Source organism: Macaca nemestrina, chromosome Y, assembly GCF_043159975.1.
Source record: "Macaca nemestrina isolate mMacNem1 chromosome Y, mMacNem.hap1, whole genome shotgun sequence".
Lineage (NCBI taxonomy): Eukaryota > Metazoa > Chordata > Mammalia > Primates > Cercopithecidae > Macaca > Macaca nemestrina.
In genome coordinates this window covers 1,692,937-1,699,075 of record NC_092146.1, presented here as the reverse complement: position 1 = coordinate 1,699,075, position 6,139 = coordinate 1,692,937, and the positions used below count along the sequence as shown (strand labels likewise).

The 6,139-nt window shown below is 49.3% G+C and overlaps 1 protein-coding gene across 5 annotated transcripts in view; it reads left to right on the top strand.

Moving 5' to 3' along the window:
- The window catches only part of LOC105478059 (polyprenol dehydrogenase), a 338,117-nt gene that overhangs the window by 313,173 nt on the left and 18,805 nt on the right, over nt 1-6,139 (top strand). The gene's annotated exons all lie outside the window — the stretch shown is intronic.

The window sequence follows — 6,139 nt, the reverse complement described above, 5'->3', positions numbered from 1 at the left end:
AAAAGGAGGAAAATAAGGAGGAGAGGAAGAGAGAGAGGGATAGAAAGAGAAAAAGGAGGCCGGGCGCGGTGGCTCAAGCCTGTAATCCCAGCACTTTGGGAGGCCGAGACGGGTGGATCACGAGGTCAGGAGATCGAGACCAACCTGGTGAACATGGTGAAACCCCGTCTCTACTAAAAAATACAAAAAACTAGCCGGGCGAGGTGGCGGCGCCTGTAGTCCCAGCTACTCGGGAGGCTGAGGCAGGAGAATGGCGTGAACCCGGGAGGCGGAGCTTGCAGTGAGCTGAGATCCGGCCACTGCAACTCCAGCCCGGGAGACAGAGCGAGACTCCGTCTCAAAAAAAAAAAAAAAAAAAGAGAAAAAGGAGGAGGAGAAGGAAGAAGTGAAGGAGGAGAAGATGGAGGAGGAAAAAGGAGAAAAGAGAGAAAAGGGAAGAAGGGGAGAAAGAAAAGGAGAAAGAAGAGAAGGAGGAGAGAGAAGAGGAAGAGATAGAGAAAGAGGAAAAGAAGATGATAAGGGGAAGAAAGAAGAGGAGGAGGAGGAAGAAGTGGAAGAGAAGGAGAAGATGGAGGAGGAAGAAGAGGGAGAAAATGATGAGAAAGAGGAGGAAGAAAGGAGGAAGAGGAAGGGAGAGGGATAGAGAGAAAAACAGGAGGAGGATAAGGGAGAAAGGAGGAAGAGGTGAGGGGAGGAAGAGAAGATGAAGGAGGAGAAAAAAGAGAAAGAGGAATAGAGAAAAGGCAAGAAGAGGAGAAAAGAGAAAAAAGGAAGAAGAGAAGGCAGAGAAGAGAAAGGGAGAGAGAGATAGGGGAAAAGGAGGATAAGGGGGAAAAGGAAAAAGGAGAAGATGAAGGAGGAGGAAGAAGAGAGAGAAAAGGAGAAATAAAGGAGGAAGAGGAAGGGAGAGAGAGGGGGATAGAGAGAAAAACGGGAGGAGGATAAGGGGGAAAAGAGGAGGAGGAAGAAGTGAAAGAAGAGGAGGAGAAGATGGAGGAGGAAGAAGAGAGGAATAGAGAGAGAAAAAGAGAAAGAGACAAAGGAAGAGGAAGCGAAGGAGGAAGAAGAAGGGCATAAGAGAGAGGGAGGGAAAGAGGGAGGTTCTCTCGGGCTCAGAGGTGATGCCACCTGGATCAATTCGACGTACACATGGAACGCCATGGAAGTAACGGACTGGGAAGGATCGTTGTGTCCGAGGAGGTTCCATCTCTCCTTTCCGCAGTGTCTGTCTGTGATGGACTCTTTGGTGGCTCTGACAGACTCCCCGGGAACAAAGACGTCATAGGCTCTGAGGCTGCCACCCTAAAAAGAAGCAGCCTCTTTGGATGGGAAACTTCTTCCCTTGAGTCGATAAATTCCCTCCTTCGGTGCAGCCTTAAAAACCAGCCAGCAGTGTCCGTGCTTTGATTGACTGCAAGACCTTCCAGTGCCTCAAGCTGGGAGATAAGCCAAGATCATTCCTGGAGCTTAGCATTTCTTCCTGGTTTCAGAATGCCCAGAGTCTCTGCCATCGAGACCGGTCACTTTTGTATTAGTCACAGTTCTCAAGAAACACAGGACCGATAGGATCTATGCGTAGAGAGAGGTTGAGTTTAACTAACTGGCTCTTGGGATTGTAGGGGCGGGGCAAGTCCAAAATTGGCAGGCTGGCTGGCAGGTTGGAGACCTGGACAAGAGTGGACATGGCAGCCTTGAGCTTAAAATCTGCAGGGCAGGGTGGAGACTCAGGCAGGATTGCCCTGGTACAGTCTGGAGTGGAATTCCTTCTTCTCTGGGAAGTGACAAAGTGTTTGCTGTGAAGGCCTTCTCCTGCTCAGGTAAGGCCCACCCACATGATGAAGAGTCCTCTCCTTTGCTTAAACTCAGCTGATTTGCAGATGTTTGTGATATCCACAAACTACCAAGAATGGTGCTTGACCAAATATCTGGGCACCATAGCCCAGCCAATTAAATACATGAGATCAATACATGAAGCCAATACATGAAATCAGTCATCACAGAGCCCACCTAAGACCTATGTTACCTGACATTAAACAGCACACGCCATCTCCTCTGCATTGTCTATCAGGTGAGTGTTTATTCCTGGTAAGAGCAGGTTTGTGTGTGCGTCTATGGGATTGTAGTTAAACGAAGGTTTCCTTAATCCTCTCTGCTTCAGGTGGTCACTGAAGACATGAAACATCCCTAGAAGTTTAGCACAACCCACAGCTCTCACTGGGGAGTTGAGAGCATGTGTGTGCACGTACACATGTGCACACTCATGCACACACATATACATGCACACATGTACAAATACATATAGACGCAAGCACATGCACGCACCTGCACCCCACATACACATTGTACACATGCACACGTCCATAAATGCACACACATTCACATACACACATAGACACACATGCACACACATTCACATACATGCATAGACACATGCACACACACGCACATATACACATGTGCAAACCCATACAAAGACACGCATATATCCACACATCTGCGCCCACATGCATGTGTGCACGTATGCATCAGCAAACACGCACACATGCACACATACTTATGCAAATACATGTATATTCCTATACACACATGCACATATTCACACGTGCATTCATGCACATCCACGTACGTACATATGCTCACACATATCCATATACAGACATGCACTTACACTGATACACATCTACCCACAAGTACACATTCACATGCATGCATACATATGCACACATGCACACATGCACATACACACATGTGCAAACAGGCACATACCCACACATCTGTGCCCACACACACACATGCACATGTATTTCCCCAGACACACGCATGAATAGACACACGTACCCATTCACATGTACATTCATGCACATGCACATACATGCTTATGCTTACACATATACATACAGCTGTGCACATACAATCACATAATACACTTCTACCCACAAGTACACACACCCACATACCTGCGTATATCTGTGCGCGCACACACACACACACACACACACACATGCACAGGTTGTATGACCCTCTGATTTGCGTGTGAGTCAGCATCCCAGAAAACATCCAGCCCCGGGAAACCTATTTTACAGAACATTCCAGAAGGAGCAAGCAGCAGGTACAGAGAGGCAAGAGGCAGGGGACATTGTGGCAGAAGCAGCAGGATCCCTGGGAGGCTGGAGCAGAGGTATGGAGAGGAAGCGTGGCCTTTGTAGAATGTTCAGAACATTCTTCCAGGAAAGCGGCTGAGCCTGGGCACAGGTCTCTGAATTTCTTTGACCACAGCATTGCTCCGTCCCCTCTTCACAACTCGGGGGCATGGAAACTCTCCTTGGGAAGCTCAGCTCGGAGTCTCGTTACTTGCCAGCCACTTCCCTGAGTGTGAGTTCCTGCCCTAAGATGTGGGTGGTGCTGAAATAAATACACGTGCCCTCACATCTCTCTGAGCACATCTCAAGGATCTACCGCCAGCGTCTGCATTCAAATAGCGACGTTTACAGAAGGTGAACGAGCGTCTGTGTGCCTTGCAGAGAGCCGGACAGTTCACCCCCCACGCCCTGCTAGCCTCATCCCTAGGAGACATCCTGGGTGATGCCATTCCTACTGCCCTCTGCTCCTGGCAGTGGAGAGTTAGAAAGTTTCCTTGCACACAGCACACGGGACCCGCCCCAAGGACAAAGGGAAGCCCTGTGTGTTTCTCTTCTGCAAAGCCCAGCACGTCTAATACAAGTTAAGTGTGGAGTTCAGAGGGAGCAGCTTTCTGAAGCTCTTTGAACAGTCTCAGGCAAATATCTCTGTGTGCCCTGGATGCTCTCTGGAGAACAGGAGCTCTAATAAAAAGCAAATCGTGGCTTGACTGACACGAAAGGGATTTGCTATTTCAAATTCACAATGTCTGCCTTATCTTAGAAATCAGAATTCTCAGAGTCGCCCCAGATATTTGGTCAAATGGGGGCAGAACCAGAATTGGTAAATGCAGCAAAGGCTCTGAGGAATAAATTCCTCCCTCCCTTCCTTCCTCTTATCTTTTTTCTTCCAGTCCTTCCTTTTGCCTCCCTTTTTTCCTTCCTTCCCTCCCTCCTTCCTGCCTCCCTCCCTGCCTCCCTCCCTCCCTCCCTTCCCTTCCTCCCTCCCATCCTTCCCTCCCTCCCATCCTTCCCTCCCTTCCTCCCTCCCTCCTTCTCTCCCTCCTTCCCTCCTTCCCTGCCTCCCTTCCTCCCTCCCTGCCTCCCTTCCTCCCTCCCATCCTTCCCTCCCATCCTTCCTTCTTTCTCTTTGGTTCTTTGTTTCTCTTCTTTCTTTTTTTTGCTTTCTCTCTCCTTCCTTCCTTCCTTCTTTCCTTCTTTGCTTCCTTCCTTCCTTCCTGTTTTTTCTTCTTTTCATCCTTCCATTCCTCCCTTCTTCCCTACTTTCTCCCTTTTTTCTTCCTCCCTCCTTTCTTCTCTGCTGCGTTTCTCTCTCCTTCCTTCCTTCCCTCTTTTCTTTCTTGTTCTCTGCTTCCTTCCTTTCTTACTGCCTCCCTCCCTCTCTCTCTCTGTGTCCCTCCTTCCTTCCCTCCTTTTTTGCTTCCTTCTTTCCTTCCTTCATTCCTTTCTCATTTCTTCCTTTCTTCTTCCTCTTTTTCTTTCTTTCTCCTTCTCTTTCTTCCTTCCTTTGATATTTTTTTTTCTTTCTCTTTCTTCTTCCCTTTCACTCAACCCTTCACTGACCTTTGAATACCCAAAACAAAGGTGCTTTGACCCAGGCCATAGCTGATGACACTGAGTTGTTCCCAGCAGGTGCAGGACTCTGTGCAGACAGGTCCGTCCCCTCCCTCCCTGCCTGGTTCTTAGCACTGCCTGGCATGTACAGATGTGGGTGAGTCACAGTTCCACATGGCTGGGGAGTCCTCATAATCATGGCGGAAGGTGAAGGAGGAGCAAAGGCATGTCTTACATGGCGGCAGGCAACAGAGTGTGTGCAGGGGAACTGCCTTTTATGAAACCATCAGATCTCGTGAGACTTATTCACTATCATGAGAACAGCACGAGAAGACCCACTCCCATGATTCAGGTACCTCCCACTGACTCCCTCCCATGATACGTGGGAATTAGGGGAACTACAGTTTAAGATGAAATCTGGGTGGGGACGCAGCCAGACCATATCAGCCTCCAAATCTCCCGGGACACTTTGGGTTTGCAAAACCTCCGGGCACCCCTAGGTGATTTCCAGACTTGGGAAGTTCTCTAGCTCCATCCATTTCTTTTTAGGCAGCAGAAGAGCAGAGACAAGTCAGTGGGAAACAACGTCAGGAGTCTGGCAGCTCTGTCCCCGCACTGGGGTCCGGCCTTCCTCTTCCCCTTGCTCGGCACCCAGAGGATGGGCTGGTGGGCACACTGGATTCTCTACCATGCCTTTCCCCATCACATTGGCTGCTGAAGTCAAGACCGTGAGGCAGTGAACTGGGAGCAGGAGAATTTCTGAAGTGACTGGGTGTCACAGGCCACCCCACAGAGTCTGTCCTTTTCCTTTTGGGAGGGCGTGTGCCTGAACTCTCACCAGTGCTAGGGTTTGCCATGTGGCCCACGCTTGTCTCGAACTCCTGGACTCAAGCAATCCTCCTTCCTTGGTCTCCCAAGGCACTGGGATTACAGGCATGAGCCACCGCAGTGCTAGGGGCACTGGTGAGAGGTGAGATCAGTTTGGGCGAATGGATCATCACTCCCAGAAAACTAGAGGGGACATGACAAAGGCAGTATCTGGTCTTTATTCCTGGTTCTGTAACAAGGAGGAACTTGTAAAACTCTTGCAATTTCACAAATGCTAGCAACGCCCTGGTTGTACAATGAGGTGACTGCTGGTGCTTCCTAAATGGCTTCAAGATGGGGCTAGCCACCAGAAACACCAACCATGTCATTAGGGGGTTGGAATTTGGGGCCAGCCTGACCTCTGGGGAAGAAAGAGGGACTGGCGGTTGAATTTGATCATGTGACCAATGACTGAATCAATCATACCTATGCAATGAAACCCCAGTAAAAACTCTGGACATCAAATGTCTCAGTCTGTTTGTGTTGCTGTCACAAAACACCATAGCCTGGGCAGCCTGTAAACAACAGACACTTGTTGCTCACAGTTCTGGAGGCTGGAAGTTCAAGATCAATGCATGGCA